Genomic DNA, 24,946 nt, shown 5'->3' on the forward strand with positions numbered 1-24,946 from the left:
TCCATGCCGCGTTCCATTCCACGTTCCATTCCATTCCACTCCACGTTCCATTCCATGTTCCATTCCATTCCATTCCACGTTCCATTCCATGTTCCATTCCATTCCATTCCACGTTCCATTCCTCCTTCCATTCCATTCCATTCCACGTTCCATTACACATTCCATTGTACATTCCATTCTAAGTTCCATTCCACATTCCATTCCACTTTCCATTCCACATTCGATTCCAGGTTCCATTCCATTCCATTCCAAGCTCCATTCCACATTCTATTCCATTCCTTTTAATGTTCCATTCCACATTCCATTCCACGTTCCATTCCACATTCCATTGCACATCGCATTCTACGTTGCATTCCATATTCCTTGTTCCATTCCACTTTCCATTCCACGTTCCATTCCATTCGATTCCGTTCCACGTTCTATTCCAGGTTCCATTCAACTTTCAATTCCTCATTCCATTCCACATTCCCTTCTACATTCCATTGCAGTGCATTCCACATTCCATTCCGCATTCCATTCCATTCCTTTCCACATTTGATTCCACATTCCATTCCACATGCCATTCCACCTTTTATTCCATTCCATTCCACGTTCCATTCCGCATTACATTCCACACCCATTCCAAATTCCCTTCCGTTCCATTCCACATTCCTTTCCATTGCATTCCATTCCACATCCCATTCCACATTCCTTTCCACATTCCATTGCAAATTCCGTTTCATTGCATTCCCCATTCCATTCCATTCCATTTCACATTGTATTCCATTGCAGTCCACATTCCATTCATCATTGCCTTCCATTCATTTTAAACTTTCCATTCCATTGTGTTCCACATTCGATTTCACCTTCCATTCCTTTAGAAATTCCATTCCAAATTCCATTCCATTCCATTCCATTCCACTTCCCATTCCACATTTTGTTCAATTTCATTCCACGTTCCATTCCACGTTCCATTCCACATTGAATTCCACTTTCCATTCCACATTCCATTCCATTCCATTCCATTCCAAATTCCATTCCGCTTTGCATTCCACATTGCATTCCACATTCCATTCCATTCCATTCCACGTTTCATTTCACGTTCCATTCCACATTCCATTCCATGATAAATTCCACGTTCCGTTCCATTCCATTGCACATTCCATTCCACCCTCCATTCCATTCCATTCCACGTTCCATTCCACTTTCCATTGTACATTGCATTCCAAGTTCCATTCCACATTCCATTCCACTTTCCATTCCACATTCCATTCCAGGTTCCATTCCATTGCATTCCAAGTTCCATTCCACATTCAATTCCATTACATTCCACGTTCCATTCCACATTCCATTCCACATTCCATTCAACATTCCATTTCTTTCCATTTCACATTCCTTTCCATTCCATTCCACATTCATTTCCACATTCAACTCCTTTCCATTCCACATTCCATTGGACATTCCATTCCATTCCTTTCCACATTCCTTTCCATTGCATTCCAATTTCCATTCTAATCCATTCCATTTTCCATTCCATAACATTCCCCATTCCATTCCATTCCATTCCATTCCACATTCTATTGCATTCCACATTCCATTCTCTTCCATTTCACATTCCACTCCATTCCATTCCATTCCTTTCCACATTCCGTTCCATTCCGTTTCATTCCATTCCATTTCATTCCATTCCTCATTCTATTCCATTCCACATTCCATTCCATTCCACATTCCATTCCACTGTATTCTATTCCATTCCATTCCACATTCCATTCCATGCCATTCCATTCCCCATTTCATTCCATTACACATTCCATTCCATTCCATACCGCATTCCGTTCCATTCATTTAGTGCATTCCATTCCATTCCATTCCACATGCCACTATATTCGACATTCCATTCCACATTCCATTCCACGTTCCATTACACGTTCCATTCCATTACATTCCACATTCCATTGCACTTTCCATTGCATGACATTCCATGTTCCATTCCACATTCCATTGCCCATGCCTCTACCCATTCCATGCCACATTCAATTTCACTTTCCATTCCTCTTTCCATTCCAAGGTCCATTCCAATACATTCCACATTCCATTCCACAATCCATTCCACATTCCATTCCACAATCCAGTCCGTTCCATTCTCTTCCATTCCACATTCTATTACAAATTCCATTCCTCATTCAATTTCATTCCATTCCACATTCCATTCCATTCCATTCCACATTCCATTTCACATTTCATTCAATGTTGCATTCCACATTCCATTCCACATTCCACTCTAATTTCCATTCAAAATTCCATTCCATCTTCCACTCCATTCCATTCCACTTTCAGTTGCACATTCCATTCCATTCCATTAAACTTTCTATTCCACATTCCATTCCGTTCCATTCCACATTCCATTCCATTCCATTCCACTTTCCATTCCACATTCCATTCCATTCAATTTTACATTCCATTCCAAATTCCATTCCATTCCATTCAACTTTCCATTCCACATTGCCTTGCATTACATTCCACGTTCCATTCTGTTCCATTCCACTTTCCATTACATTCCATACCACATTCCATTCCACATTCCATTCCATTGAATTTCACATTGCCTTCCAAATTCCTTGCCATTCAATTCCACTTTCCTTTCCACATTGCCTTGCATTACATTCCACATTCCATTCCACATTCCAATCCAATCCATTCAATGTTCCATTTCAAGTTCCTTTCCTCAGTCCATTCCACATTCTATTTCACGTTCCATTCCACTCCATTACACGTTCCACCCCACTTTCCATTCCATTCCATTCCACGTTCCATTCCACATTCCATTGCACATTCCCTTCCACGTTCCATTAAATTCCACTCCAAGTTCCATTCCACATTCCGTTCCCTCCCTTTCCACGTTCCATTCTATTCCATTCCACGTTCCATTCCCCTTTCCATTCCACATTCCATTCCACTTTCCATTCCACAATCCATTCCATTCAATTCCATTCCATTCCATTCCACGTTCCATTCCATGTTCCATTCCTCGTTGCATTCCATTCCACTCCAGGTTCCATTCTACATTACATTCCTTCCCTTTCCACGTTCCTTTCCGTTCCATTCCACATTCCATTCCACTTTCCATTCCGCATTCCATTCCACATTCCATTCCACATTACGTTCCATTCCATTCCACATTCCTTTCCACTTTCCATTCCAAATTCCATTCCATTCCATTACTCATTCCATTCCACATTCCACTCCACATTCCATTCCAAATACCATTCCATTGCATTCCCCATTCCATTCCACATTCGATTCCAATCCATTCCAGATAGCATTCCGTTGCAGAACACATTCCATTCAACATTCCATTCCATTCCATTTAAACTTTCCATTCCATTCCGTTCCGCATTCGATTTCACCTTCCATTCCATTCCAAATTCCATTCCACACTGCATTCAATTCCATTCCACATTCCATTCCCCAATCTGTTCCATTCCATTCCACCTTCCATTCCACGTTCCATTCCACGTTCCATTCCACATTCAATTAAACATTTCATTCCACATTCCATTCCATTCCATTCCACAATCCATTCCACTTTACATTCCACATTGCATTCCACATTCGATTCTATTCCATTCCGCGCTCTATTCTACGTTCCATTCCACGTTCCATCCCATTCCATGCCACGTTCCATTCCACGTTCCATTCCATTCCACTCCACGTTCCATTCCATGTTCCATTCCATTCCATTCCACGTTCCATTCCATGTTCCATTCCATTCCATTCCACGTTCCATTCCTCCTTCCATTCCATTCCATTCCACGTTCCATTACACATTCCATTGTACATTCCATTCTTAGTTCCATTCCACATTCCATTCCACTTTCCATTCCACATTCGATTCCAGGTTCCATTCCATTCCATTCCAACCTCCATTCCACATTCTTTTCCATTCCTTTTAATGTTCCATTCCACATTCCATTCCACGTTCCATTCCACATTCCATTGCACATCGCATTCTACGTTGCATTCCATATTCCATGTTCCATTCCACTTTCCATTCCACGTTCCATTCCATTCGATTCCATTCCACGTTCTATTCCAGGTTCCATTCAACCTTCAATTCCTCATTCCATTTCGCATTCCCTTCTACATTCCATTGCAGTGCATTCCGCATTCCATTCCGCATTCCATTCCATTCCTTTCCACATTCGATTCCACATTCCATTCCACATTCCATTCCACCTTTTATTCCATTCCATTCCACGTTCCATTCCGCATTACATTCCACACCCATTCCAAATTCCCTTCCGTTCCATTCCACATTCCTTTCCACTTTCCATTCCACATTCCTTTCCATTGCATTCCATTCCACATCCCATTACACATTCCTTTCCACATTCCATTGCAAATTCCGTTTCATTGCATTCCCCATTCCATTCCATTCCATTTCACATTGTATTCCATTGCAGTCCACATTCCATTCATCATTGCCTTCCATTCCTTTTAAACTTTCCATTCCATTGTGTTCCACATTCGATTTCACCTTCCATTCCATTAGAAATTCCATTACAAATTCCATTCCATTCCATTCCACTTTCCATTCCGCATTTCGTTCAATTTCATTCCACGTTCCATTCCACGTTCCATTCCACATTGAATTCCACTTTCCATTCCACATTCCATTCCATTCCATTCCATTCCAAATTCCATTCCGCTTTGCATTCCACATTGCTTTGCACATTCCATTCCATTCCATTCCACGTTTCATTTCACGTTCCATTGCACATTCCATTCCATGATAAATTCCACGTTCCGTTCCATTCCATTGCACATTCCATTCCACCCTCCATTCCATTCCATTCCACGTTCCATTCCACTTTCCATTGTACATTGCATTCCAAGTTCCATTCCACCTTCCATTCCACTTTCCATTCCACATTCCATTCCAGGTTCCATTCCATTGCATTCCAAGTTCCATTCCACATTCAATTCCATTACATTCCACGTTCCATTCCACATTCCATTCCACATTCCATTCAACATTCCATTTCTTTGCATTTCACATTCCTTTCCATTCCATTCCACATTCATTTCCACATTCAACTCCTTTCCATTCCACATTCCATTGGACATTCCATTCCATTCCTTTCCACATTCCTTTCCATTGCATTCCAATTTCCATTCTAATCCATTCCATTTTCCATTCCATAACATTCCCCATTCCATTCCATTCCATTCCATTCCACATTCTATTGCATTCCACATTCCATTCTCTTCCATTTCACATTCCACTCCATTCCATTCCATTCCACTCCATTCCTTTCCACATTCCGTTCCATTCCATTTCATTCCATTCCATTTCATTCCATTCCTCATTCTATTCCATTCCACATTCCATTCCATTCCACATTCCTTTCCACTGTATTCTATTCCATTCCATTCCACATTCCATTCCATGCCATTCCATTCCCCATTTCATTCCATTACACATTCCATTCCATTCCATACCGCATTCCATTCCATTCATTTAGTGCATTCCATTCCATTCCATTCCACATGCCACTATATTCGACATGCCATTCCACATTCCATTCCACGTTCCATTACACGTTCCATTCCATTCCATTCCACATTCCATTGCACTTTCCATTGCATGACATTCCATGTTCCATTCCACATTCCATTGCCCATGCCTCTCCCCATTCCATGCCACATTCAATTTCACTTTCCATTCCTCTTTCCATTCCAAGGTCCATTCCAATACATTCCACATTCCATTCCACATTCCATTCCACATTCCATTCCACAATCCATTCCGTTCCATTCTCTTCCATTCCACATTCTATTACAAATTCCATTCCTCATTCAATTTCATTCCATTCCACATTCCATTCCATTCCATTCCACATTCCATTCCACATTCCATTCCATTCAATTTCACATTCCATTCCAAATTCCATTCCATTCCATTCAACTTTCCATTCCACATTGCCTTGCATTACATTCCACATTCCATTCTGTTCCATTCCACTTTCCATTACATTCCATACCACATTCCATTCCACATTCCATTCCATTGAATTTCACATTGCCTTCCAAATTCCTTGCCATTCCATTCCACTTTCCTTTCCACATTGCCTTGCATTACATTCCACATTCCATTCCACATTCCAATCCAATCCATTCAATGTTCCATTTCAATTTCCTTTCCTCACTCCATTCCACATTCTATTTCACGTTCCATTCCAATCCATTACACGTTCCACCCCACTTTCCATTCCATTCCATTCCACGTTCCATTCCACATTCCATTGCACATTCCATTCCACGTTCCATTCCATTCCACTCCAAGTTCCATTCCACATTTCGTTCCCTCCCTTTCCACGTTCCATTCTATTCCATTCCACGTTCCATTCCACTTTCCATTCCACATACCATTCCGCTTTCCATTCCACAATCCATTCCATTCAATTCCATTCCATTCCATTCCACGTTCCATTCCATGTTCCATTCCTCGTTGCATTCCATTCCACTCCAGGTTTCATTCTACATTACATTCCTTCCCTTTCCACGTTCCTTTCTGTTCCATTCTACGTTCCATTCCACTTTCCATTCCGCATTCCATTCCACATTCCATTCCACATTACGTTCCATTCCATTCCACATTCCTTTCCACTTTCCATTCCAAATTCCATTCCATTCCATTACTCATTCCATTCCACATTCCATTCCACATTCCATTCCAAATACCATTCCATTGCATTCCCCATTCCATTCCACATTCGATTCCAATCCATTCCAGATTGCATTCCGTTGCAGAACCCATTCCATTCAACATTCCATTCCATTCCATTTAAACTTTCCATTCCATTCCGTTCCGCATTCGATTTCACCTTCCATTGCATTCCAAATTCCATTCCACACTGCATTCAATTCCATTCCACATTCCATTCCCCAATCTGTTCCATTCCATTCCACCTTCCATTCCACGTTCTATTCCACGTTCCATTCCACGTTCCATTCCACATTCAATTAAACATTTCATTCCACATTCCATTCCATTCCATTCCACAATCCATTCCACTTTACATTCCACATTGCATTCCACATTCGATTCTCTTCCATTCCGCGCTCTATTACACGTTACATTCCACGTTCCATTCCATTCCATACCAAGTTCCATTCCACGTTCCATTCCATTCCACTCCACGTTCCATTCCATGTTCCATTCCATTCCATCCCACGTTCCATTCCCCTTACCATTCCATTCCATTCCACGTTCCATTACACATTCCATTGTACATTCCATTCTAAGTTCCATTCCACATTCCATTCCACTTTCCATTCCACATTCGATTCCAGGTTCCATTCCATTCCATTCCAAGCTCCATTCCACATTCTATTCCATTCCTTTTAACGTTCCATTCCACATTCCATTCCACGTTCCATTCCACATTCAATTGCACATCGCATTCTACGTTGCATTCCGTATTCCATGTTCCATTCCAGTTTCCATTCCATGTTCCATTCCATTCGATTCCATTCCACGTTCTATTCCAGGTTTCATTCAACTTTCAATTCCTCATTCCATTCCACATTCCCTTCTACATTCCATTGCAGTGCATTCCACATTCCATTCCGCATTCCATTCCATTCCTTTCCACATTCGATTCCACATTCCATTCCACATGCCATTCCACCTTTCATTCCATTCCATTCCACGTTCCATTCCTCATTACATTCCACACCCATTCCAAATTCCCTTCCGTTCCATTCCACATTCCTTGAAACTTTCCATTCTGCATTCCTTTCCATTGCATTCCATTCCACATCCCATTCCACTCCATTCCACATCCCATTCCACATTCCTTTCCACATTCCATTGCAAATTCCGTTTCATTGCATTCCCCATTCCATTCCACATTCCATTCCATTGAATTTCACATTGCTTTCCAAATTCCATCCCATTCCATTCCACTTTCCTTTCCACATTGCCTTGCATTACATTCCACATTCCATTCCACATTCCAATCCAATCCATTCAATGTTCCATTTCTAGTTCCTTTCCACAGTCCATTCCACATTCTATTTCACGTTCCATTCCACTCCATTACACGTTCCACCCCACTTTCCATTCCATTCCATTCCACGTTCCATTCCACATTCCATTGCACATTCCATTCCACGTTCCATTAAATTCCACTCCAAGTTCCATTCCACATTCCGTTCCCTCCCTTTCCACGTTCCATTCTATTCCATTCCACGTTCCATTCCACTTTCCATTCCACATTCCATTCCACTTTCCATTCCACAATCCATTCCATTCAATTCCATTCCATTCCATTCCACGTTCCATTCCATGTTCCATTCCTCGTTGCATTCCATTCCACTCCAGGATCCATTCTACATTACATTCCTTCCCTTTCCACGTTCCTTTCCGTTCCATTCCACGTTCCATTCCACTTTCCATTCCGCATTCCATTCCACATTCCATTCCACATTACGTTCCATTCCATTCCACATTCCTTTCCACTTTCCATTCCAAATTCCATTCCATTCCATTACTTATTCCATTCCACATTCCATTCCACATTCCATTCCACATTCCATTCCAAATACCATTCCATTGCATTCCCCATTCCATTCCACATTCGATTCCAATCCATTCCAGATTGCATTCCGTTGCAGAACACATTCCATTCAACATTCCATTCCATTCCATTTAAACTTTCCATTCCATTCCGTTCCGCATTCGATTTCACCTTTCATTCCATGCCAAATTCCATTCCACACTGCATTCAATTCCATTCCACATTCCATTCCACAATCTGTTCCATTCCATTCCACCTTCCATTCCACGTTCCATTCCACGTTCCATTCCACGTTCCATTCCACATTCAATTAAACATTTCATTCCACATTCCATTCCATTCCATTCCACAATCCATTCCACTTTACATTCCACATTGCATTCCACATTCGATTCTATTCCGTTCCACGCTCTATTCTACCTTCCATTCCACGTTCCATTCCATTCCATGCCACGTTCCATTCCACGTTCCATTCCATTCCACTCCACGTTCCATTCCATGTTCCATTCCATTCCATTCCACGTTCCATTCCATGTTCCATTCCATTCCATTCCACGTTCCATTCCTCCTTCCATTCCATTCCATTCCACGTTCCATTACACATTCCATTGTACATTCCATTCTAAGTTCCATTCCACATTCCATTCCACTTTCCATTCCACATTCGATTCCAGGTTCCATTCCATTCCATTCCAAGCTCCATTCCACATTCTATTCCATTCCTTTTAATGTTCCATTCCACATTCCATTCCACGTTCCATTCCACATTCCATTGCACATCGCATTGTACGTTGCATTCCATATTCCATGTTCTATTCCACTTTCCATTCCACGTTCCATTCCATTCGATTCCATTCCACGTTCTATTCCAGGTTCCATTCAACTTTCAATTCCTCATTCCATTCCACATTCCCTTCTACATTCCATTGCAGTGCATTCCACATTCCATTCCGCATTCCATTCCATTCCTTTCCACATTCGATTCCACATTCCATTCCACATGCCATTCCACCGTTTATTCCATTCCATTCCACGTTCCATTCCGCATTACATTCCACACCCATTCCAAATTCCCTTCCGTTCCATTCCACATTCCTTTCCACTTTCCATTCCACATTCCTTTCCATTGCATTCCATTCCACATCCCATTCCACATTCCTTTCCACATTCCATTGCAAATTCCGTTTCATTGCATTCCCCATTCCATTCCATTCCATTTCACATTGTATTCCATTGCAGTCCACATTCCATTCATCATTGCCTTCCATTCCTTTTAAACTTTCCATTCCATTGTGTTCCACATTCGATTTCACCTTCCATTCCATTAGAAATTCCATTCCAAATTCCATTCCATTCCATTCCACTTTCCATTCCACATTTCGTTCAATTTCATTCCACGTTCCATTCCACGTCCCATTCCACATTGAATTCCACTTTCCATTCCACATTCCATTCCATTCCATTCCAAATTCCATTCCGCTTTGCATTCCACATTGCATTCCACATTCCATTCCATTCCATTCCACGTTTCATTTCACGTTCCATTCCACATTCCATTCCATGATAAATTCCACGTTCCGTTCCATTCCATTGCACATTCCATTCCACCCTCCATTCCATTCCATTCCACGTTCCATTCCACTTTCCATTGTACATTGCATTCCAAGTTCCATTCCACATTCCATTCCACTTTCCATTCCACATTCCATTCCAGGTTCCATTCCATTGCATTCCAAGTTCCATTCCACATTCAATTCCATTACATTCCACGTTCCATTCCACATTCCATTCCACATTCCATTCAACATTCCATTTCTTTCCATTTCACATTCCTTTCCATTCCATTCCACATTCATTTCCACATTCAACACCTTTCCATTCCACATTCCATTGGACATTCCATTCCATTCCTTTCCGCATTCCTTTCCATTGCATTCCAATTTCCATTCTAATCCGTTCCATTTTCCATTCCATAACATTCCCCATTCCATTCCATTCCATTCCATTCCACATTCTATTGCATTCCACATTCCATTCTCTTCCATTTCACATTCCACTCCATTCCATTCCATTCCTTTCCACATTCCGTTCCATTCCATTTCATTCCATTCCATTTCATTCCATTCCTCATTCTATTCCATTCCACATTCCATTCCATTCCACATTCCATTCCACTGTATTCTATTCCATTCCATTCCACATTCCATTCCATGCCATTCCATTCCCCATTTCATTCCATTACACATTCCATTCCATTCCATACCGCATTCCATTCCATTCATTTAGTGCATTCCATTCCGTTCCATTCCACATGCCATTATATTCGACATTCCATTCCACATTCCATTCCACGTTCCATTACACGTTCCATTCCATTCCATTCCACATTCCATTGCACTTTCCATTGCATGACATTCCACGTTCCATTCCACATTCCATTGCCCATGCCTCTCCCCATTCCATGCCACATTCAATTTCACTTTCCATTCCTCTTTCCATTCCAAGTTCCATTCCAATACATTCCACATTAAATTCCACATTCCATTTCACATTCCATTCCACAATCCATTCCGTTACATTCTCTTCCATTCCACATTCTATTACAAATTCCATTCCTCATTCAATTTCATTCCATTCCACATTCCATTCCATTCCATTCCACATTCCATTTCACATTTCATTCCATGTGGCATTCCACATTCCATTCCACATTCCATTCTAATTTCCATTCAAGATTCCATTCCATGTTCCACTCCATTCCATTCCACTTTCAGTTGCACATTCCATTCCATTCCATTAAACTTTCTATTCCACATTCCATTCCGTTTTATTCCACATTCCATTCCATTCCATTCCACATTCCATTCCACATTCCATTCCATTCAATTTCACATTCCATTCCAAATTCCATTCCATTCCATTCAACTTTCCATTCCACATTGCCTCGCATTACATTCCACATTCCATTCTGTTCCATTCCACTTTAAATTACATTCCATACCACATTCCATTCCACATTCCATTCCATTGAATTTCACATTGCCTTCCAAATTCCTTGCCATTACATTCCACTTTCCTTTCCACATTGCCTTGCATTACATTCCACATTCCATTCCACATTCCAATCCAATCCATTCAATGTTCCATTTCAAGTTCCTTTCCACAGTCCATTCAACATTCTATTTCACGTTCCATTCCACTCCATTACACGTTCCACCCCACTTTCCATTCCATTCCATTCCACGTTCCATTCCACATTCCATTGCACATTCCATTCCACGTTCCATTCCATTCCACTCCAAGTTCCATTCCACATTCCGATCCCTCCCTTTCCACGTTCCATTCTATTCCATTCCACGTTCCATTCCACTTTCCATTCCACATACCATTCCACTTTCCATTCCACAATCCATTCCATTCATTTACATTCCATTCCATTCCACGTTCCATTCCATGTTCCATTCCTCGTTGCATTCCATTCCAATCCAGGTTCCATTCTACATTACATTCCTTCCTTTTCCACGTTCCTTTCCATTCAATTCTACGTTCCATTCCACTTTCCATTCCGCATTCCATTCCACATTCCATTCCACATTACGTTCCATTCCATTCCACATTCCTTTCCACTTTCCATTCCAAATTCCATTCCATTCCATTACTCATTCCATTCCACATTCCATTCCACATTCCATTCCAAATACCATTCCATTGCATTCCCCATTCCATTCCACATTCGATTCCAATCCATTCCAGATTGCATTCCGTTGCAGAACCCATTCCATTCAACATTCCATTCCATTCCGTTGAAACTTTCCATTCCATTCCGTTCCGCATTCGATTTCACCTTCCATTCCATTCCATTCCAAATTCCATTCCACACTGCATTCAGTTCCATTCCACATTCCATTCCCCAATCTGTTCCATTCCATTCCACCTCCCATTCCATGTTCCATTCCACGTTCCATTCCACGTTCCTTTCCACATTCAATTAAACATTTCATTCCACATTCCATTCCATTCCATTCCACAATCCATTCCACTTTACATTCCACATTGCATTCCACATTCGATTCTCTTCCATTCCGCGCTCTATTCCACGTTCCATTCCACGTTCCATTCCATTCCATACCAAGTTCCATTCCACGTTCCATTCCATTCCACTCCACGTTCCATTCCATGTTCCATTCCATTCCATTCCACGTTCCATTCCCCTTTCCATTCCATTCCATTCCACGTTCCATTACACATTCCATTGTACATTCCATTCTAAGTTCCATTCCACATTCCATTCCACTTTCCATTCCACATTCGATTCCAGGTTCCATTCCATTCCATTCCAAGCTCCATTCCACATCCTATTCCATTCCTTTTAACGTTCCATTCCACATTCCATTCCACGATCCATTCCACATTCCATTGCACATCGCATTCTACATTGCATTCCGTATTCCATGTTCCATTCCACTTTCCATTCCACGTTCCATTCCATTCGATTCCATTCCACGTTCTATTCCAGGTTCCATTCAACTTTCAATTCCTCATTCCATTCCACATTCCCTTCTACATTCCATTGCAGTGCATTCCACATTCCATTCCGCATTCCATTCCATTCCTTTCCACATTCGATTCCACATTCCATTCCACATTCCATTCCACCTTTCATTCCATTCCATACCACGTTCCATTCCGCATTACATTCCACACCCATTCCAAATTCCCTTCCGTTCCATTCCACATTCCTTTAAACTTTCCATTCCGCATTCCTTTCCATTGCATTCCATTCCACATCCCATTCCACATTCCTTTCCACATTCCATTGCAAATTCCGTTTCATTGCATTCCCCATTCCATTCCACATTCCATTCCATTGAATTTCACATTGCTTTCCAAATTCCATCCCATTCCATTCCGCTTTCCTTTCCACATTGCCTTGCATTACATTCCACATTCCATTCCACATTCCAATCCAATCCATTCAATGTTCCATTTCAAGTTCCTTTCCACAGTCCATTCCACATTCTATTTCACGTTCCATTCCACTCCATTACACGTTCCACCCCACTTTCCATTCCATTCCATTCCACGTTCCATTCCACATTCCATTGCACATTCCATTCCACGTTCCATTCCATTCCACTCCAAGTTCCATTCCACATTCCGTTCCCTCCCTTTCCACGTTCCATTCTATTCCATTCCACGTTCCATTCCACTTTCCATTCCACATTCCATTCCACTTTCCATTCCACAATCCATTCCATTCAATTCCATTCCATTCCATTCCACGTTCCATTCCATGTTCCATTCCTCGTTGCATTCCATTCCACTCCAGGTTCCATTCTACATTACATTCCTTCCCTTTCCACGTTCCTTTCCGTTCCATTCCACGTTCCATTCCACTTTCCATTCCGCATTCCATTCCACATTCCATTCCACATTATGTTCCATTCCATTCCACATTCCTTTCCACTTTCCATTCCAAATTCCATCCATTCCATTACTCATTCCATTCCACATTCCATTCCACATTCCATTCCAAATACCATTCCATTGCATTCCCCATTCCATTCCACATTCGATTCCAATCCATTCCAGATTGCATTCCGTTGCAGAACACATTCCATTCAACATTCCATTCCATTCCATTTAAACTTTCCATTCCATTCCGTTCCGCATTCGATTTCACCTTTCATTCCATTCCAAATTCCATTCCACACTGCATTCAATTCCATTCCACCTTCCATTCCACAATGTGTTCTATTCCATTCCACCTTCCATTCCACGTTCCATTCCACGTTCCATTTCACGTTCCATTCCACATTCAATTAAACATTTCATTCCACATTCCATTCCATTCCATTCCACAATCCATTCCACTTTACATTCCACATTGCATTCCACATTCGATTCTATTCCATTCCGCGCTCTATTCTACGTTCCATTCCACGTTCCATTCCATTCCATGCCACGTTCCATTGCACGTTCCATTCCATTCCACTCCACGTTCCATTCCATGTTCCATTCCATTCCATTCCACGTTCCATTCCATGTTCCATTCCATTCCATTCCACGTTCCATTCCTCCTTCCATTCCATTCCATTCCACGTTCCATTACACATTCCATTGTACATTCCATTCTAAGTTCCATTCCACATTCCATTCCACTTTCCATTCCACATTCGATTCCAGGTTCCATTCCATTCCATTCCAAGCTCCATTCCACATTCTATTCCATTCCTTTTAATGTTCCATTCCACATTCCATTCCACGTTCCATTCCACATTCCATTGCACATCGCATTCTACGTTGCATTCCATATTCCATGTTCCATTCCACTTTCCATTCCACGTTCCATTCCATTCGATTCCATTCCACGTTCTATTCCAGGTTCCATTCAACTTTCAATTCCTCATTCCATTCCACATTCCCTTCTACATTCCATTGCAGTGCATTCCACATTCCATTCCGCATTCCATTCCATTCCTTTCCACATTCGATTCCACATTCCATTCCACATGCCATTCCACCTTTTATTCCATTCCATTCCACGTTCCATTCCGCATTCCATTCCACACCCATTCCAAATTCCCTTCCGTTCCATTCCACATTCCTTTCCACTTTCCATTCCACATTCCTTTCCATTGCATTCCATTCCACATCTCATTCCACATTCCTTTCCACATTCCATTGCAAATTCCGTTTCATTGCATTCCCCATTCCATTCCATTCCATTTCACATTGTATTCCATTGCAGTCCACATTCCATTCATCATTGCCTTCCATTCCTTTTAAACTTTCCATTCCATTGTGTTCCACATTCGATTTCTCCTTCCATTCCATTAGAAATTAAATTCCCAATTCCATTCCATTCCATTCCACTTTCCATTCCACATTTCGTTCAATTTCATTCCACGTTCCATTCCACGTTCCATTCCACATTGAATTCCACTTTCCATTCCACATTCCATTCCATTCCATTCCAAATTCCATTCCGCTTTGCATTCCACATTGCATTCCACATTCCATTCCATTCCATTCCACGTTTCATTTCACGTTCCATTCCACATTCCATTCCATGATAAATTCCACGTTCCGTTCCATTCCATTGCACATTCCATTCCACCCTCCATTCCATTCCATTCCACGTTCCATTCCACTTTGCATTGTACATTGCATTCCAAGTTCCATTCCACATTCCATTCCACTTTCCATTCCACATTCCATTCCAGGTTCCATTCCATTGCATTGCAAGTTCCATTCCACATTCAATTCCATTACATTCCACGTTCCATTCCACTTTCCATTCAACATTCCATTTCTTTCCATTTCACATTCCTTTCCATTCCATTCCACATTCATTTCTACATTCAACTCCTTTCCATTCCACATTCCATTGGACATTCCATTCCATTGCTTTCCACATTCCTTTCCATTGCATTCCAATTTCCATTCTAATCCATTCCATTTTCCATTCCATAACATTCCCCATTCCATTCCATTCCATTCCATTCCACATTCTATTGCATTCCACATTCCATTCTCTTCCATTTCACATTCCACTCCATTCCATTCCATTCCTTTCCACATTCCGTTCCCTTCCACTTCATTCCATTCCATTTCATTCCATTCCTCATTCTATTCCATTCCACATTCCATTCCATTCCACATTCCATTCCACTGTATTCTATTCCATTCCATTCCACATTCCATTCCATGCCATTCCATTCCCCATTTCATTCCATTACACATTCCATTCCATTCCATACCGCATTCCATTCCATTCATTTAGTGCATTCCATTCCATTCCATTCCACATGCCATTATATTCGACATTCCATTCCACATTCCATTCCACGTTCCATTGCACGTTCCATTCCATTCCATTCCACATTCCATTCCACTTTCCATTGCATGACATTCCACGTTCCATTCCACATTCCATTGCCCATGCCTCTCCCCGTTCCATGCCACATTCAATTTCACTTTCCATTCCTCTTTCCATTCCAAGGTCCATTCCAAAACATTCCACATTCCATTCCACATTCTATTCCACATTCCATTCCACAATCCATTCCGTTCCATTCTCTTCCATTCCACATTCTATTACAAATTCCATTCCTCATTCAATTTCATTCCATTCCACATTCCATTCCATTCCATTCCACATTCCATTTCACATTTCATTCCATGTTGCATTCCACATTCCATTCCACATTCCACTCTAATTTCCATTCAAAATTCCATTCCATGTTCCACTCCATTCCATTCCACTTTCAGTTGCACATTCCATTCCATTCCATTAAACTTTCTATTCCACATTCCATTCCGTTCCATTCCACATTCCATTCCATTCCATTCCACATTCCATTCCACATTCCATTCCATTCAATTTCACATTCCATTCCAAATTCCATTCCATTCCATTCAACTTTCCATTCCACATTGCCTTGCATTACATTCCACATTCCATTCTGTTCCATTCCACTTTCCATTACATTCCATACCACATTCCATTCCACATTCCATTCCATTGAATTTCACATTGCCTTCCAAATTCCTTGCCATTCCATTCCACTTTCCTTTCCACATTGCCTTGCATTACATTCCACATTCCATTCCACATTCCAATCCAATCCATTCAATGTTCCATTTCAAGTTCCTTTCCTCAGACCATTCCACATTCTATTTCACGTTCCATTCCACTCCATTACACGTTCCACCCCACTTTCCATTCCATTCCATTCCACGTTCCATTCCACATTCCATTGCACATTCCATTCCACGTTCCATTCCATTCCACTCCAAGTTCCATTCCACATTCCGTTCCCTCCCTTTCCACGTTCCATTCTATTCCATTCCACGTTCCATTCCTCTTTCCATTCCACATACCATTCCACTTTTCATTCCACAATCCATTCCATTCAATTCCATTCCATTCCATTCCACGTTCCATTCCATGTTCCATTCCTCGTTGCATTCCATTCCAATCCAGGTTCCATTCTACATTACATTCCTTCCCTTTCCATGTTCCTTTCCGTTCCATTCTACGTTCCATTCCACTTTCCATTCCGCATTCCATTCCACATTCCATTCCACATTACGTTCCATTCCATTCCACATTCATTTCCACTTTCCATTTCAAATTCCATTCCATTCCATTACTCATTCCATTCCACATTCCATTCCACATTCCATTCCAAATACCATTCCATTGCATTCCCCATTCCATTCCACATTCGATTCCAATCCATTCCAGATTGCATTCCATTGCAGAACCCATTCCATTCAGCATTCCATTCCATTCCATTTAAACTTTCCATTCCATTCCGTTCCGCATTCGATTTCAACTTCCATTCCATTCCAAATTCCATTCCACACTGCATTCAATTCCATTCCACATTCCATTCCCCAATCTGTTCCATTCCATTCCACCTTCCATTCAACGTTCCATTCCACGTTCCATTCCACGTTCCATTCCACATTCAGTTAAACATTTCATTCCACATTCCATTGCATTCCATTCCACAATCCATTCCACTTTACATTCCACATTGCATTCCACATTCGATTCTATTCCATTCCGCGCTCTATTCCACTTTCCATTACACATTCCATTCCATTCCATACCAAGTTCCATTCCACGTTCCATTCCGTTCCATTAAACGTTCCATTCCATGTTCCATTCCATTCCATTCCAGGTTCCATTCCTCCTTCCATTCCATTTCATTGCACGTTGCAGTACACATTCCATTGTACATTCCATTCTAAGTTCCATTCCACATTCCATTCCACTTTCCATTCCACATTCGATTCCAGGTTCCATTCCATTCCATTCCAAGCTCCATTCCACATTCTATTCCATTCCTTTTAATGTTCCATTCCACTTTCCATTCCACGTTCCATTCCACATTCCATTGCACATCGCATTCTACGTTGCATTCCATATTCCATGTTCCATTCCTCTTTCCATTCCACGTTCCATTCCCCAATCTGTTCCATTCCATTCCACCTTCCATTCCACGTTCCATTCCACGTTCCATTCCACGTTCCATTCCACATTCAATTAAACATTTCATTCCACATTCCATTCCATTCCATTCCACAATCCAGTCCACTTTACATTCCACATTGCATTCCACATTCGATTCTATTCCATTCCGCGCTCTATTCTACGTTCCATTCCACGTTCCATTCCATTCCATGCCATGTTCCATTCCACGTTCCATACCATTCCACTCCACGTTCCATTCCATGTTCCATTCCATTCCATTCCACGTTCCATTCCATGTTCCATTCCACTTTCCATTCCACGTTCCATTCCATTCGATTCCATTCCACGTTCTATTCCAGGTTCCATTCAACTTTCAATTCCTCATTCCATTTCACATTCCCTTCTACATTCCATTGCAGTGCATTCCACATTCCATTCCGCATTCCATTCCATTCCTTTCCACATTCGATTCCACATTCCATTCCACATGCCATTCCACCTTTTATTCCATTCCATTCCACGTTCCATTCCGCATTACATTCCACACCCATTCCAAATTCCCTTCCGTTCCATTCCACATTCCTTTCCACTTTCCATTCCACTTTCCTTTCCATTGCATTCCATTCCACATCCTATTCCACATTCCTTTCCACATTCCATTGCAAATTCCGTTTCATTGCATTTCCCATTCCATTCCATTCCATTTCACATTGTATTACATTGCAGTCCACATTCCATTCATCATTGCCTTCCATTCCTTTTAAACTTTCCATTCCATTGTGTTCCACATTCGATTTCACCTTCCATTCCGTTAGAAATTCCATTCCAAATTCCATTCCATTCCATTCCACTTTCCATTCCACATTTCGTTCAATTTCATTCCACGTTCCATTCCACGTTCCATTCCACATTGAATTGCACTTTCCATTCCACATTCCATTCCATTTCATTCCAAATTCCATTCCGCTTTGCATTCCACATTGCATTCCACATTCCATTCCATTCCATTCCACGTTTCATTTCACGTTCCATTCCACATTCCATTCCATGATAAATTCCACGTTCCGTTCCATTCCATTGCACATTCCATTCCACCCTCCATTCCATTCCATTCCACGTTCCATTCCACTTTCCATTGTACATTGCATTCCAAGTTCCATTCCACATTCCATTCCACTTTCCATTCCACATTCCATTCCAGGTTCCATTCCATTGCATTCCAAGTTCCATTCCACATTCAGTTCCATTACATTCCACGTTCCATTCCACATTCCATTCCACATTCCATTCAACATTCCATTTCTTTCCATTTCACATTCCTTTCCATTCCATTCCACATTCATTTCCACATTCAACTCCTTTCCATTCCACATTCCATTGGACATTCCATTCCATTCCTTTCCACATTCCTTTCCATTGCATTCCAATTTCCATTCTAATCCATTCCATTTTCCATTCCATAACATTCCCCATTCCATTCCATTCCATTCCATTCCACATTCTATTGCATTCCACATTCCATTCTCTTCCATTTCACATTCCACTCCATTCCATTCCATTCCTTTCCACATTCCGTTCCATTCCATTTCATTCCATTCCATTTCATTCCATTCCTCATTCTATTCCATTCCACATTCCATTCCATTCCACATTCCATTCCACTGTATTCTATTCCATTCCATTCCACATTCCATTCCATGCCATTCCATTCCCCATTTCATTCCATTACACATTCCATTCCATTCCATACCGCATTCCATTGCATTCATTTAGTGCATTCCATTCCATTCCATTCCACATGCCATTATATTCGACATTCCATTCCACATTCCATTCCACGTTCCATTACACGTTCCATTCCATTCCATTCCACATTCCATTCCACTTTCCATTGCATGACATTCCACGTTCCATTCCACATTCCATTGCCCATGCCTCTCCCCGTTCCATGCCACATTCAATTTCACTTTCCATTCCTCTTTCCATTCCAAGGTCCATTCCAATACATTCCACATTCCATTCCACATTCTATTCCACATTCCATTCCACAATCCATTCCGTTCCATTCTCTTCCATTCCACATTCTATTACAAATTCCATTCCTCATTCAATTTCATTCCATTCCACATTCCATTCCATTCCATTCCACATTCCATTTCACATTTCATTCCATGTTGCATTCCACATTCCATTCCACATTCAACTCTAATTTCCATTCAAAATTCCATTCCATGTTCCACTCCATTCCATTCCACTTTCAGTTGCACATTCCATTCCATTCCATTAAACATTCTATTCCACATTCCGTTCCTTTCCATTCCACATTCCATTCCATTCCATTCCACATTCCATTCCACATTCCATTCCATTCAATTTCTCATTCCATTCCAAATTCCATTCCATTCCATTCAACTTTCCATTCCACATTGCCTTGCATTACATTCCACATTCCATTCTGTTCCATTCCACTTTCCATTACATTCCATACCACATTCCATTCCACATTCCATTCCATTGAATTTCACATTGCCTTCCAAATTCCTTGCCATTCCATTCCACTTTCCTTTCCACATTGCCTTGCATTACATTCCACATTCCATTCCACATTCCAATCCAATCCATTCAATGTTCCATTTCAAGTTCCTTTCCTCAGTCCATTCCACATTCTATTTCACGTTCCATTCCACTCCATTACACGTTCCACCCCACTTTCCATTCCATTCCATTCCACGTTCCATTCCACATTCCATTGCACATTCCATTCCACGTTCCATTCCATTCCACTCCAAGTTCCATTCCAAATTCCGTTCCCTCCCTTTCCACGTTCCATTCTATTCCATTCCACGTTCCATTCCACTTTCCATTCCACATTCCATTCCACTTTCCATTCCACAATCCATTCCATTCAATTCCATTCCATTCCATTCCACGTTCCATTCCATGTTCCATTCCTCGTTGCATTCCATTCCACTCCAGGTTCCATTCTACATTACATTCCTTCCCTTTCCACGTTCCTTTCCGTTCCATTCCACGTTCCATTCCACGTTCCATTCCACATTCAATTAAACATTTCATTCCACATTCCATTTCATTCCATTCCACAATTCATTCCACTTTACATTCCACATTGCATTCCACATTCAATTCTATTCCATTCCGTGCTCTATTCTACGTTCCATTCCACGTTCCATTACATTCCATGCCGCGTTCCATTCCACGTTCCATTCCATTCCACTCCACGTTCCATTCCATGTTCCATTCCATTCCATTCCACGTTCCATTCCATGTTCCATTCCATTCCATTCCACGTTCCATTCCTCCTTCCATTCCATTCCATTCCACGTTCCATTACACATTCCATTGTACATTCCATTCTAAGTTCCATTCCACATTCCATTCCACTTTCCATTCCACATTCGATTCCAGGTTCCATTCCATTCCATTCCAAGCTCCATTCCACATTCTATTCCATTCCTTTTAATGTTCCATTCCACATTCCATTCCACGTTCCATTCCACATTCCATTGCACATCGCATTCTACGTTGCATTCCATATTCCTTGTTCCATTCCACTTTCCATTCCACGTTCCATTCCATTCGATTCCGTTCCACGTTCTATTCCAGGTTCCATTCAACTTTCAATTCCTCATTCCATTCCACATTCCCTTCTACATTCCATTGCAGTGCATTCCACATTCCATTCCGCATTCCATTCCATTCCTTTCCACATTTGATTCCACATTCCATTCCACATGCCATTCCACCTTTTATTCCATTCCATTCCACGTTCCATTCCGCATTACATTCCACACCCATTCCAAATTCCCTTCCGTTCCATTCCACATTCCTTTCCATTGCATTCCATTCCACATCCCATTCCACATTCCTTTCCACATTCCATTGCAAATTCCGTTTCATTGCATTCCCCATTCCATTCCATTCCATTTCACATTGTATTCCATTGCAGTCCACATTCCATTCATCATTGCCTTCCATTCATTTTAAACTTTCCATTCCATTGTGTTCCACATTCGATTTCACCTTCCATTCCTTTAGAAATTCCATTCCAAATTCCATTCCATTCCATTCCATTCCACTTCCCATTCCACATTTTGTTCAATTTCATTCCACGTTCCATTCCACGTTCCATTTCACATTGAATTCCACTTTCCATTCCACATTCCATTCCATTCCATTCCATTCCAAATTCCATTCCGCTTTGCATTCCACATTGCATTCCACATTCCATTCCATTAAATTCCACGTTTCATTTCACGTTCCATTCCACATTCCATTCCATGATAAATTCCACGTTCCGTTCCATTCCATTGCACATTCCATTCCACCCTCCATTCCATTCCATTCCACGTTCCATTCCACTTTCCATTGTACATTGCATTCCAAGTTCCATTCCACATTCCATTCCACTTTCCATTCCACATTCCATTCCAGGTTCCATTCCATTGCATTCCAAGTTCCATTCCACATTCAATTCCATTACATTCCACGTTCCATTCCACATTCCATTCCACATTCCATTCAACATTCCATTTCTTTCCATTTCACATTCCTTTCCATTCCATTCCACATTCATTTCCACATTCAACTCCTTTACATTCCACATTCCATTGGACATTCCATTCCATTCCTTTCCACATTCCTTTCCATTGCATTCCAATTTCCATTCTAATCCATTCCATTTTCCATTCCATAACATTCCCCATTCCATTCCATTCCATTCCATTCCACATTCTATTGCATTCCACATTCCATTCTCTTCCATTTCACATTCCACTCCATTCCATTCCATTCCTTTCCACATTCCGTTCCATTCCGTTTCATTCCATTCCATTTCATTCCATTCCTCATTCTATTCCATTCCACATTCCATTCCATTCCACATTCCATTCCACTGTATTCTATTCCATTCCATTCCACATTCCATTCCATGCCATTCCATTCCCCATTTCATTCCATTACACATTCCATTCCATTCCATACCGCATTCCGTTCCATTCATTTAGTGCATTCCATTCCATTCCATTCCACATGCCACTATATTCGACATTCCATTCCACATTCCATTCCACGTTCCATTACACGTTCCATTCCATTACATTCCACATTCCATTGCACTTTCCATTGCATGACATTCCATGTTCCATTCCACATTCCATTGCCCATGCCTCTCCCCATTCCATGCCACATTCAATTTCACTTTCCATTCCTCTTTCCATTCCAAGGTCCATTCCAATACATTCCACATTCCATTCCACAATCCATTCCACATTCCATTCCACAATCCATTCCGTTCCATTCTCTTCCATTCCACATTCTATTACAAATTCCATTCCTCATTCAATTTCATTCCATTCCACATTCCATTCCATTCCATTCCACATTCCATTTCACATTTCATTAAATGTTGCATTCCACATTCCATTCCACATTCCACTCTAATTTCCATTCAAAATTCCATTCCATCTTCCACTCCATTCCATTCCACTTTCAGTTGCACATTCCATTCCATTCCATTAAACTTTCTATTCCACATTCCATTCCGTTCCATTCCACATTCCATTCCATTCCATTCCACTTTCCATTCCACATTCCATTCCATTCAATTTTACATTCCATTCCAAATTCCGTTCCATTCCATTCAACTTTCCATTCCACATTGCCTTGCATTACATTCCACGTTCCATTCTGTTCCATTCCACTTTCCATTACATTCCATACCACATTCCATTCCACATTCCATTCCATTGAATTTCACATTGCCTTCCAAATTCCTTGCCATTCAATTCCACTTTCCTTTCCACATTGCCTTGCATTACATTCCACATTCCATTCCACATTCCAATCCAATCCATTCAATGTTCCATTTCAAGTTCCTTTCCTCAGTCCATTCCACATTCTATTTCACGTTCCATTCCACTCCATTACACGTTCCACCCCACTTTCCATTCCATTCCATTCCACGTTCCATTCCACATTCCATTGCACATTCCCTTCCACGTTCCATTAAATTCCACTCCAAGTTCCATTCCACATTCCGTTCCCTCCCTTTCCACGTTCCATTCTATTCCATTCCACGTTCCATTCCCCTTTCCATTCCACATTCCATTCCACTTTCCATTCCACAATCCATTCCATTCAATTCCATTCCATTCCATTCCACGTTCCATTCCATGTTCCATTCCTCGTTGCATTCCATTCCACTCCAGGTTCCATTCTACATTACATTCCTTCCCTTTCCACGTTCCTTTCCGTTCCATTCCACATTCCATTCCACTTTCCATTCCGCATTCCATTCCACATTCCATTCCACATTACGTTCCATTCCATTCCACATTCCTTTCCACTTTCCATTCCAAATTCCATTCCATTCCAT

Source organism: Pongo abelii, chromosome 14 (assembly GCF_028885655.2).
Source record: "Pongo abelii isolate AG06213 chromosome 14, NHGRI_mPonAbe1-v2.0_pri, whole genome shotgun sequence".
Taxonomy (NCBI): Eukaryota; Metazoa; Chordata; class Mammalia; order Primates; family Hominidae; genus Pongo; species Pongo abelii.